Here is a 12,806-nt window from a genome sequence, read left to right as displayed (position 1 = left end):
GCAAGTAACGACAGTTAGGAGATAATATAAATTAGCTGCACACTGAAGGGACTAATTTCCCTTTCTCCTCGAATTAGCTGTGTTTTCTGCACAGATCTTGAGCATGGGATGGGTGGCTCTGATAGGGTGGCCCACGGTCTACTACCATATGAGGACCTTTAGCTATGTATATATTCCGCTTGGGCTATGCAATAGAGACAAGTTGTATCCATCACAATCTGGTTGTTATTCACTCCATATTCATGTACAGACACTCATCCGTTGAGCATCTCTATCCGCTCTGCTCGCACCCTTACCGGTGGTTAGATGAGGTTAAGGGCGTTACCCCTCAATCCTAGACCTATACCCAGCCATGGACATATCAATCTGGTGCTCCTTCATCCATGCCAGCAGCGATTTTCAATGAGCATTATGCTCAATCAAATCTTGGAACTGTTGTTTTGCAAGCTTGGTTACAGCTCTGAATACCGTGGGTAGAGGGAATCCACCTAAGCGTTTATGTGGTTCTTCCTATCAAGATGGAGAGGCTTGACGCTATTGGAGGAAGTAGCTTGGAGACTAGAGAGACTTTCTGTTTGGTTGTTGCATCTAAAATTAGTAATGAAAAGCAGGCATCATATGTTAGTGCTTTGTCAGCCAGAGAGCTAGCTCTTCTGCGCCCCTTGGGTGTGTAGCCTCCTTTCTAGTTTCTACTAGTTGAACCTTTGCGCCAAATGGCGCAGAGACCCGCTAAAGCCATGTTGTTGATGAAAATAGTTTCATTTTGCAAGGACATATTCAATATTGGTAGTCAGAAAGCCCATGTGTTAAACCATGCTATATTGAAAATATGTTTATCACGTTGTGAAACCCGAATTTGAAAAAAAATTGTATAACCCATTGCGCCAAAAAATTATATTTGTATAACAATGACCTGTTGCGCCAAATGGCGTGGAGTCCCATTTAAAATCATGTACTCGTTAAAAGTATTTGCATTTTTTCAGTAACTGTGTTTTGAGCAAATACATACGGTATGAACCTAGTAAAATTTTAATTGATTGTGTGTTTAAGCTCACATAAAAGGCAAGATGGCAACAACAGAGTACAATTGTTTCATGTGCAGCAGCAGCCAAAATTAGTTAGCTTATAAATTGTTTGAAGGGAATCAAGCATTTCAGAGTAGTTTATCCCACATCTCATTCTCCTAGAAAATGAGCCCAAGCCAAAAATACAATTGTTTTGATACAACAACGGTAAGAGAAATGAGTAACCATCAAAGAAACAAGACGTTTAAATTGGTTTTTTAACCATGGAGGAGAGTTGCATGTAAACTTTATAGAAGAAGGCCAACGTCAAGGAACAACATGTTGACATACTCATCCTGCTCTCCGTTCTGGTACCTTGGCTTTCCAAATAATGTCCCAAATACTACGGTCATCAGCTTCTGTTGTCGAACTGGATGTTGGGTTTCCCGCTTGGTTTTGGATCGAGACTGCCAGTCGGTACGCACTGCGAACAGAGATCTGGCCTGTCTTTTCATAGTGCCAAGCCAACGTATCCTCCACGTCCACCCTTGGGAGCTTGATGCTACAGATTGCTTCTGCGTCGAAGCGGTAAAATAGCTGGTGCACCAGGTCTGTGTTCCACCCGCTGCCATCGTCCATCATCAATTGGTTAACCCATCTTAGTCTGGATCTCCGGATGAACATGGCCGGCTTCAAACCTTCCTGTCGCGGGATCCAGTTGTCTCTCTGAATTTTAACTTCATTTCCATTTCCGATCCTCCAAACCAGGCCTGCCTTGAGAAGGTCAAGTCCATGTTCAATTCCCCGCCAGACTGGAGATGCTTCTGATGCGAACACCGTGTCTATGAGTTCACCGTGTGGGTAGCACTTTGATTTGAGAACACGGGCACACAGGCTCTCCAGCCTTTGCAGCAGCCTCCAAGCCTGCCTCGCTGTTGAAGAGGCTCATATCTCTGAACCCGATGCCGCCCCCTCTCTTTGGCTTGACCATCTTCTCCCAAGACATCCAGTGTACTTTCCTCTGTCCATTTTCCTCACCCCTCCAGAAACTCCGTATTAGTTTTTCGTATTTGTCACAAAAACCTTGGGTCATCTTAAATACGCTCATGCAATAAGTAGGGAGGGCCTGCAGTACCGATTTTACCAAGACCTCCTTTGCCGCATGAGACATAAATCTCTCCGACCAATCCGAACAGCGCTTAATAAACCTCTCCATTGTTGGTTGGAAAGATGAGTCCTTCATCCGTCCTTCTGGGGTGGGAAGGCCCAAATACTTGCTCTCGAAGGTCATGGCTGATACTTGGAGTTCCGTTTTCACTGCTGTTTGGACCTCCTCCAGGCATATATCACTGAAGAGAATTGAGCACTTCCCATTGCTTAAGAGTTGGCCTGATCCGTTCTGGAAGTCACGCAGAATCTGTGTGATGCACTCGGCCTCCTCTCTACACGCCTTGAAATAAAGAAGACTATCGTCCGCAAATAGCAGATTCGAGATCCTGGGGCTGCCTCTAGCAATCTTTAGGGGAGTGATCTTGCCTCGACGAATTACTCTGTCCAGCAGGCATGACAGTCCTTCTGCGACAAAAAGAAATAGATAGGGGCTTAACGGATCCCCCTACCTAAGCCCTCTCGATGGACTGAACGGTTCCAGAAGCTCTCCATTGTACTTAACTGTATATCTCACTGATTTCACACAACACATCACCCAACTAATCCGTTTTTGATCAAAGCCGAGTTTCTTGAGGACCTCCTCCATAAATCCCCAGTCAACCCTGTCATACGCTTTCGCCAGGTCCAGTTTGAGAGCACAGTGGGTGTTGGATGCCTGCCTACTGTGTTGTATTTTATAAAAACACTCAAAGGCAATCGTAGCGTTGTCCGTGATCAAGCGGCCTGGAATGAAGGCACTTTGCGTTTCCCAGATTAGCTCATCCAAGAGTGGTCTGAGCCGGCTCACCATACATTTGGAAATAACCTTATAGATCACATTGCATAGGCTTATAGGTCTGAAGTCTTTCAAGAACTCAGGGCTATTTTCCTTTGGGATTAGCACGATGACAGTATCATTAATACCCTCTGGCATGACTCCTTCCTTGAAAAACTTCAGGACTACATTTACCACATCTTGTTTTACCGTGCTCCAATTCCTTTGGAAAAATCTAGCCGGGTAGCCATCTGGGCCGGGTGCTTTGAGAGGCCCGATTTGGAAGAGTGCATCGCTAACTTACTTTTCTGTGAATTCCTTAACCAAATCCGCATTCATCTCCTGTGTGACCTTTTCGACCATGCTGTCCACTATCATTTTTGGGTCAACTCCTTCCTTCCTAGTGTACAGATTCCTGAAAAATTCCGAGGTCATTTCCTGAAGTTTGCTCCTATCTTCCACCCACTCGCCACTCTCATCTCTTAATTTGCTGATGGTATTTTTCCGGCGCCTCCATGTGGCCTTGCGCTGGAAATATTTGGTTCTTGTCCCCTTCCCGCAACCAAAGAGCTCTTGATCGTTGCCTCCACATCATCTCCTCACGATGGAGGATCTCATCTAGGTTCCTGGAGACGGTTTTGATCTCTCTGACTCTTGCAGACGAAGGCTGATGTTTCCGTAGGTTTTCAAGTTGTTTCCTCAAGGCCGCAGCCTGCTTTATGATAGAACCAAAAAATTTCTTTGCCCTCTCTCTTACCTAGGATAGATTCAGCAATAGCCAAACCCCTGCCGCTTTCCTTAGCTGCAGCTTTCCTGTGTTTGTACCCAGTGCCTGTTCCTGCGATCTTACCATCAGACTTTCTCATCATTATTATGATCCACTTGGAGGATCCCAGTAACTACAACAATCACCTTTAGCTTTTTTAAACATCACTGTTGATTTTTATTAACCCAACACCACTAATACAGCAAAGGTAGATCAGATTACCAGAAAGATCTATATGAGCAACAAGATCATTTCTAGATTTCAGAAATTATTACTCCCATACTACCAGTCAATTAAAGTTAACCTATAGCCTGTGACTCGAGTCAGATTGTGAAAATATCTGAAATCTCTTCATTTGTTACGACTATCCATATGGTGATGCAAACAACATAAATTTGCAGCCAAACAGTACAAATCATTAGAACTCTTGTAGTAGAAGAAAACAGGGGAAACACAGCTGAACTCTACAGTGTAGTTCACCATGTGCTGCAAGATGGAGAACACGACTAAAGAGGCCAGGCTCCCTGAGCACGGTGTGGGCGCAGACCTGGCAGCGTCCGTCGCGTCCGACACCACAATGCCGCAGGTGTCCAACAAAATCCGTAGGAAAACAGTGAACACTAATGATCACAAGAAGTGCATAGCAAATCCATAGTTTTGATATATAACTATATAAGACAAGATTATTTTTTGCATGCAACTGTATCTTATTGCATAGCAAAACTTTTCAATTATTGATTATGAAGGAATTTATTTAGCCTAGCATCTTAATACTTCAAGGTTTTAACAAAAGAACATACATTTTAGGTGTGAATTGACTACATGAGTATGAGAAAACATTGATACCCATTACTACATACTGATAAACTTCATGATCCAGTACGCATCACACGATCGCCAATAGCTCCTTGGCTTCTCTTATTGGATTGACAACCTCTTAATTTTGAGCTGCAACATCACATACATGGCAAGCTGTGTCACCTACCTCAACGCTTCTTGAGATTATACCTGCAGCAAACAGTCCTGTTAACTTGCAATCCAATGAAAGTGCTGAAATAAGTTGTCTGACTTTAATAAACAGTAAGATACATCTAACTGTTGTGCGTCTTCGGAGGTGCCTTGGTTGATTTTGCCATGGTCGGATCAGCACGAATGGTAGCATGAACCTTCTTGTACAGTGCTTCCATGTCATCAGCTGCAATCCCCTTCTTGATGTACTCACTAAAGTGAAATTGGTACTTCTCAGGTTCCTCATCAGCTATCGACTGAAATAAGGGTAGGGCAGAAGTTAAAACAAGATTCAGTAACCTGCTTCAGAAATAAGAACAAAGTACACTGTTTTAGGATACTTTTATATGGATGAATCAGGCTCAGATATCTTTCAGAAAGAATTCATGTATACAACAACGATACCCAGGGGAATGAAGAAATTGCATTATAATAATACCACAAGGACAATGGATCCAACTCACCTTCATGTAGTCTGCAACATGATCTTCATAAATGTAGTTGCGGTGAATCTCAGTGTCCAGCTGCTTCTCATCCTTCTTGAAGCCAGCAAATCTCTTGTCACTGTGCTGAATATCAAGACCACCATCCAAAGCCCCCTGCAGCAGCACACAGACTGAAGCAGGTCTCAAACTGATAAATTGTATGTTTCCCTTAGTAGCTTAGAACCCACCTAAATAGAATAAAAGAAACACATCAACACCAGGCAATAAATTGAGTCCAAGATTAGGCATACTCCATCAGTGAGCCTGCCGCAAAGCAATTGATCAAACAACATTGTAAGTAAGCTATATATTTTTCTTGGCTTTCGATGTTTACCAACTACACAATTTAATTTTTATTATTATTTAGATTTCTAACCTATCAAACAAAATCATCAATCGTGCATTCTAGATCTGCAGGTAAACAAAAGAAAGGAAACTTCTCACCACAAATCTCATCTAGCCATCATAAATCATAGCATCAGAATAAGAGAACAAGTTTAGCAAAGGGACAAAAAAAATTATAAAGCACTACAGCAGCAGCTCACCATGGCAATCCTGGAAAGGAAGACTTGTAAGTGTAGAAGAGGTATGTGAAACCCTCTCTGCCCAATCTTCCTACTCTTCCACGCAACTGCAGATGAATAGAAAAGAAATGCACTGTGCAAATCTCAGATTTCATACATCCAATTTTTTTGCCAAAAAAGACAAAATAAAGAAAAATCTCAGAACTAAAACCAACTGATATAACTGCGTGGGTGCAAATAGTTCTGCATACTGGACTATGGTTGTGTTGGCATTTGGAATATATATTCCACTTTCAGTGATATGTGTACATGAAAACTTCTCCATGTAGGTGTAGTACATACATAAGCTAAATCCCTGGAATACCTACCAATTTAATATACATGCTTGAATGAAGCTGCAGATGAGAGGAGGTGAAGACAAACCTGAACCGCCTCGGCATCCTTGTTTCTGCCGTGCCGGGAAGGAGAGGGTTGCGGAGCGCAGGAGATGCATGGAGTCCCCATTGTGCACCAGTTGAGGCCCCCTCACCACCGCGTGAGCTGCTGTCCTCCCACTGCACATGCTCCTCGAGGAAGAGGTGGAGCGCAGCCTGCCGTACCTCGTGCCCGAGCCCCACCCTCCTTGTAGGTCCTGATCCAGGAGCGGATCGAGCCACCACCAACCTTCAGGTCGCGCCCTACCTCGCCGGGGCAGGCCAACGCCGACCATTGACCCTCTCACGTCCGTTGTCGCGCCTCCCTCTCCTCTTTCCTCTCTCTTTCTCCCTCCTCTCCTTCCATCTCTTTTTCCCTCATCTTCTCTCTCTCTCTTCCAGATAGAATCCCTCTCCTTCCTTCCCTCTCCCCCTCATCTTCTATCTCTCTTCTGCAGATCGAATCGATCCCCTCCTCCGGTCGACAATGTCCAGTTGAGTTCTTCCTCCAGCGGCTTCCTCGCAACCAGGGCGGCGCCCCCATGGCCTGCTGGGGGCGGACGAAGAGGGCTATGCCTTAGAGAGGACGGCGAGAGGGATGACGAGACAGGTGGGCGACGGGTCAAAGTGACACAGGAAAAGGTAACAGACCACCCGAAGAAAAAGAAGCCACCAGTACGCCTCACGACGCGACGAGGCATGGCGATGGCGTCCCCTTCTCGCTCCATACTCGGCACGAGCCAATCCAGACGCAGGAGGCCACGCGCACACAAAAAAGCAAGAGGCAGGACAATGACGCGCGGGACCAAGGAGAAGACAGCCCCACCTGCAGCGTCACCGACGAGCGAACCACAGGGGCGAGCGGGAACCGCATATCGCGCATAGCGCCCACGGCGCACGCACGCGGCGCGGTAGGAGAGGCTGCCCGTGCCCGAAAAAGGCTCACCCAGCCAATCGGCTGAGAGACCGAGCCCACAGGTCATGGTCTGCCGAGAACTCACCGCATGGTCAAAATGAGAACCAACGAAGATCCAACGTCAACCAACGCAAAAATAAACAGTTTGACCAACATCCAACGGTCCAAACTGAAGCAAATCGAGGGACAACCGAGGAGACGAGTTGGCTAGCCTCATTATATGTTCAAATTCATTCCTTTGTATTCAAGAAACATGTCAAAACTAAGGAATTCAACTATTTGATAAACTTGGTAATATTTTCTACAGTGATGTGGAATAATTCTTCTCCTCGTCCTTATTTTGAGATTGGGGGTTCACTGCAAAGAAATATGTCTCTTGGATCGTACTTCGGTCATGTTTCTCAATGTTCCGGTACATCCTGCTGAAACTTTCAAGTTTATATTGGTATTTTTCTTGTAATTGCAACCGTTATTTGTACTTTCAGGATGCATTTGTTCTGTGGGACACCTATGGTTATCCAATTGATTTAACTGAGGTTTGTTCTTCATGTTTTCATCAGTAAATTTAATCAAATTAATTTGACAGTGATATATGTTTCATGTTTATGCTGTTGTTAAAGTTTTTATTGTCTGTTTTTCTTGTATCGTTGTTGTTTCCTATCTCAGGTCATGGGAGTTGACTTCGGGCTATCTGTTGACATGGAGGGTTTTAATCTTTCTATGGAAGAAGCAAGGCAAAAGGCTAGGAATGCTCGCTACAAGGTTGTATTTATTTGTCCTTGAATATAAAATTTAATCCTTCACTTGTGGTCTTGTATGGTACCCAAGTATTATTCCTGCCCTTTGTTGTTTAGTAATGTTCTAATAACTAAAGTTAGCATCTCTTATATGCCACTAATGCTCAATTGATTGGGCAAGTTTTGTCTGTTATGGTTTATATCATATTACCTCCGTCCCAAAAAGGTTGTTTTAGATTTATAGATACGGATGTATCTAGACACTAACGTGTCTAGATACATCCGTATCTTCACAAATCTAAGACAAGCTTTTTGAGAGGGAGGGAGTACTTATTTTTTGTTATATATGTTTTCTGGCAGGCTGGTGGCAAATCTATTGTCCTGGATGCTAATGCCACATCACAGCTGCACAATCAGGGGCTTACTAGCACAAATGATAGCCCGAAATTCCAACACGAGGTTAGATGATTAGCTAGATTATTCATTTGTGGTTTGGCTATTAGGTACAGCTCCTTCCAATATTCAGTGCCTGTTTGGGATTACGCAGAAAGCAACCCTCCTCTTCGAATAACCTTCAAGTAGTTAATTTACCTGGCTACCAGCTTTTGATTGTTCTTGCACCGTTCATATTTTGCACTGGTTAAACACTTATATATTGATTATGGCCGATGTACCTAAAAACATTTTGCAGGTACATAGCAGTGTGGTGAAAGCTATCTATACTGGCTCAGAGTTCATAGCCACTGTATCTGGTGATGAAGATTTTGGTCTTGTTTTGGAAAGCACAAGCTTCTATGCGGAACAGGGTGGTCAGGTACAACTTCACTTATGACAGTGTGATGTTGGTGTAGTTGAATGAAAATGTCAAGTGCAACCACAAGATGTTTTTCTTTATTAAATTTAACTCACTCATAAATAAATTGTTGAAGTAATGTTTTTGTCATTACACCATTTCAAACACCATATTACGGTTGTATCCAATCCCGCTCTGCGGAAAATAGTGTTGAGGGCTTCGAAGTTGCCCATACAATTGGCTTCAAAATTTTCAGTTATAATTTCACAAGTTAATACCCATACATTCCCCAACAAACATTGCGATTTGCACTCAACAACCATAGATGTTTTATTCGAAGTCACCATGCTGCCATGGTCGTTTTTTGTTCTTTTTGAAATGCGTCCATGTAACCTCTGTTCTTGTGTGGGGTTTGGTGTTGTATATATATATAAACTTTTCCTCTTTTTAATGAACGATACACAGCTCTCCTGCGTGTTCGAGAGTTGTGTGATGCGTTGTATGAATTCTTTTGACATGCCATATGATATTTCTGGATTAGATCTATGACACTGGGAGTATCGAGGGTCCATCTGGATCTTTCACTGTGAACAATGTCCAAGTGTTTGCTGGCTATGTCCTGCACGCCTGTTCATTTCTGGAAGGGCCTGACTCCAAGGCATTGTCCGTTGGCGATGAAGTGAAATGCAAGGTAACATTCTTTACTGATTAATTCTTTTATACCAATCAGGTAACCTGTGAAGTTTGCTAAATTACATTGCGGTACTTCTATTACTCTTGGTAGGTTGATTACACACGGCGTAGTCTCATTGCTCCAAACCACACATGTACCCATATGCTGAACTTTGCTCTAAGGGTATGTTTTCAAACATCTCAGATTTTACCGGGAGTGCTTTTTTGCACTCATGATGGTTTCGCTATTGTATATGTAGGAAGTACTTGGTGACCATGTTGACCAGAAAGGTTCCATTGTTCTTCCAGAGAAGCTGAGATTTGATTTCTCCCATGGTATTCCGTGTTGTATATATTGCATCCTCATGATGTTTTTCCTAAGCTTGTCAACTCAACTGTCAGTACATAATAACAGGGAAACCTGTTCAGCCAGAAGATTTGAGAAAAATTGAGTAGATAGTGAACCAGCAAATAAAGGATGAGCTAGAGGTATCTGCACAAGAAATAAAATTAGCTGATGCAAGGCGCATAAATGGTCTGCGAGCTGTGTTTGGTGAAGTGTGTTCTCTTACCTTGCGCGGCATACCATGTTCTCATATCTCAGTTTGCCTGCCCTGTTGTTTCGTTTAATTGGTTTTACATATGGACTTTGTAGATCTACCCTGATCCTGTAAGAGTTGTATCGATTGGTCGCAAAGTGGAAGATCTGCTTGCAAACCCTGAAAGCAAAGAATGGTTATCCATATCAACTGAGCTGTGTGGAGGTATATTTACTACTCTGCTCTATGTAATTCTACATTTTTGTGAGTTTATGTCATCTAAAGTTTATGTATATCAGGTACACACATTTCGAACACTAGAGATGCTGCAGCATTTGCGCTCATATCTGAAGAGGGTATCGCCAAAGGTGTTCGGAGGATAACGGCTGTTACTGCTGAGCGTGCCTCCCAGGCTATGAAGTTGGCATCATCTATCGATACTGATATCAATGAAGCATCTAAACTGGACGGAGCGACATTGGAAAAGGTACTAAGCTTTTCCCCTTTTGTGCTTGTGTCTCTTAGTGTGAGCCATATGGTTGTGATACTCTGGTAGATTGGATATTTCCAGAATTTATTGTGTTTTTTGCATGTTTTCTTAGAAATATTATGCCCTTAGCCTTTATATGGATAGATGATATAAGGTGTACTTTGTAGCCATTTCCTGTTGATCTGCTTTGTATTATTTCTGATGTAAGTATGATGTTTCTTCATTAGAAAATTGGGTCCATCAAGAATACACTGGATGCAGCTGCTATTCCAGCTGCTAGAAAAGCAGATCTAAGAGGCAATGTCTCAAAGTTGGAGGTCTGTAAATGTTTTAGTTCATTTGTCACATCTTGTCAAAGAGAAATTATTTATGGTATGAAAGCTGATTATAGCTGTCGCATATATCAGGATCAACTTAGGAAGGAGAAGAAGAAAATGTGCGAGGAAAATATCCGAAGGGCTGTCAAGACTGCCATAGATGCCGCAGAAGCTGCTCTTTCTGAAGGAAAACCCTTCTGTGTTACCTATGCCGATGTGGGTCTTGATACCACTGCTCTCCGTGAAGCAGTTGTCAAAGCCATGAACCGTTCGGTACTCCAATACGTTTCTGTCTAGTACTATCCCCATCATCCAAGAATGACTATAGATTCAGCATAATTTCCAACTTAAAGCAGCAATTTGTTTTGAACGAATTGAAACATTTAATTTGTGTTCCTTGTATCAAATCTTTGGATGTGCTGGTGACCTTGTGGGTTTGACTTTTCCAGAGTTTGCTGATGATGGTATTCAGCACAGACGAGGCATCAAACAAGGCCGCTATTTATGCCGGTGTACCTCCCAACACACCCAATGGCTTCAATGTGTTGGATTGGCTTACATCTTCAATCGCACCGCTCAAGGGGAGAGGAGGCGGTGGCAAGAATGGTCTTGCCCAGGGCCAGGTGAGGCATTGTTAATCTTCAAGCTCTTTAGTCAAAGTGTACTAATTATTGTTACTCCCTCTGTTCCATATTACTCTCTCCGTCCGGAAATACTTGTCACCAAAATGAATAAAAGGGGATGTATCTAGACGTATTTTAGTTATAGATACATCCCTTCTTATCCATTTCGATGACAAGTATTTTCGGACGGAGGGAGTACTTGTCTTTGATTTGTCTAGATACGGATGCATCTAACACTTCTAACACTAAAACTTGTCTGCATACAGGGAAGTGATGCTTCTCGGATCAAGGAGGCCATGGAGCTTGCTACCCAGATAGCTTCAATGAAGCTGAGCTTCAATGCTTCTCGGACCAAGGAGATCAAAGTCTACTAATAATTATATGAAGTCTCTTTGGTCCATGGAGCTTGCTACCCACATAGCTTCTATGCTTCTCAGGCCAAGGAGATCAAAGTCTACTAATTATCGTTATCTCCTTAGTGGCTGCTTGATGCTCGTGCTCGCCTTTCTACCGCTAATTGTGATACATGAACATAAAATTAATCATGAAAATTGACTAGAAGCATTGTCTGTTTCGACAGCAGGGTGTTGTTTAATGGCCTCAGTTGTGTTAATACAGGTTCGTTCATCAAATTGAGTGAACATGGTGAAATTGCTTTATCAATCGATGTTGTGCTTCCAGTCCAGTAATGCTTATAACAATCCTTTGCTTTATCAATCGATGTTGTGCTTTCAGTCCAGTAATGCTTATAACAATCCTTTGAAGTCTCACAGTTCTTGGTTAGAGTGCTTGGTTTCGATGTTTTGGGAGCCACCATTATTGCGGTGGCTTCCTCTTCGTATCGACATGGAGGCGTATTTTACTAACGTTTTTTCTTTACTACTACCTTCTGGTTTATTAGTCCTCATTGTATTTTGTGTCAAAATTTGAACATAGATTTAACTAATAAGATGTTAATGCATGTTTCTAAAAATTATATCATTGGATTTGTATTTGAATATAGTTTTTCAAGATATTATTTTTGATTGACACACTAAATTTATGATCAAAGTTTGGCATAAAAACGTAAGGGGCCAAGAGATGGTAATTCTAAATGGACAATGTTTCTTTTTGATGCCACTTAAAAAAATTTAGTGAAGGGGAGTGGTGCGGGCCCTGGTGTCAGTGTTTGGGAGCCGGCGGGCCGTTGGGCCTGCCGGGTTCGTTCGGTGTGGGCCGTACCTGGCCGTGCTGCATGGGTATGGCCGGCTGCTTGGTACCGTGGCACACCTCATTAGGCGTCATGGGGGTGGTACGTGCCGCATAGCTACATGGTTCCACCATGGGGACACCGCCCGCATTGGGCGGGGGCGTGGGATGCGCTCTTGTCGCACCCGCCCGGGGCTAACGTAAAAGGGGGGGATGTAGCCACACCCTCTGGTCATCTCGGAGTTAACTTCTTGCGACCGGCCGACATGCGCCACGTGGCTGGGCCGGGTCGCGCCACCCGGCCGGCTTGCTCTGGGGAGCCGGTTGGTGGTGAGCCGGGTTGAGGGGCTTGGCTTGCCCTCGAAGTTGAAGCTGGATCGCGGCATCCCGGCCTGGGCGGGAAACTG

At 43.5% G+C, this 12,806-nt stretch overlaps 1 pseudogene; it reads left to right on the top strand.

Moving 5' to 3' along the window:
- Positions 1 to 11,906, top strand: part of LOC119329387 — a 19,951-nt pseudogene extending 8,045 nt beyond the window's left edge.
- The last annotated feature ends 900 nt before the right edge of the window (positions 11,907 to 12,806 follow it).

This window comes from Triticum dicoccoides, chromosome 7A, assembly GCF_002162155.2.
Source record: "Triticum dicoccoides isolate Atlit2015 ecotype Zavitan chromosome 7A, WEW_v2.0, whole genome shotgun sequence".
In the NCBI taxonomy this organism is placed as follows: Eukaryota; Viridiplantae; Streptophyta; class Magnoliopsida; order Poales; family Poaceae; genus Triticum; species Triticum dicoccoides.
Note: the sequence above shows the minus strand (reverse complement) of the source record. Positions and strands in the feature narration are given on the sequence as shown.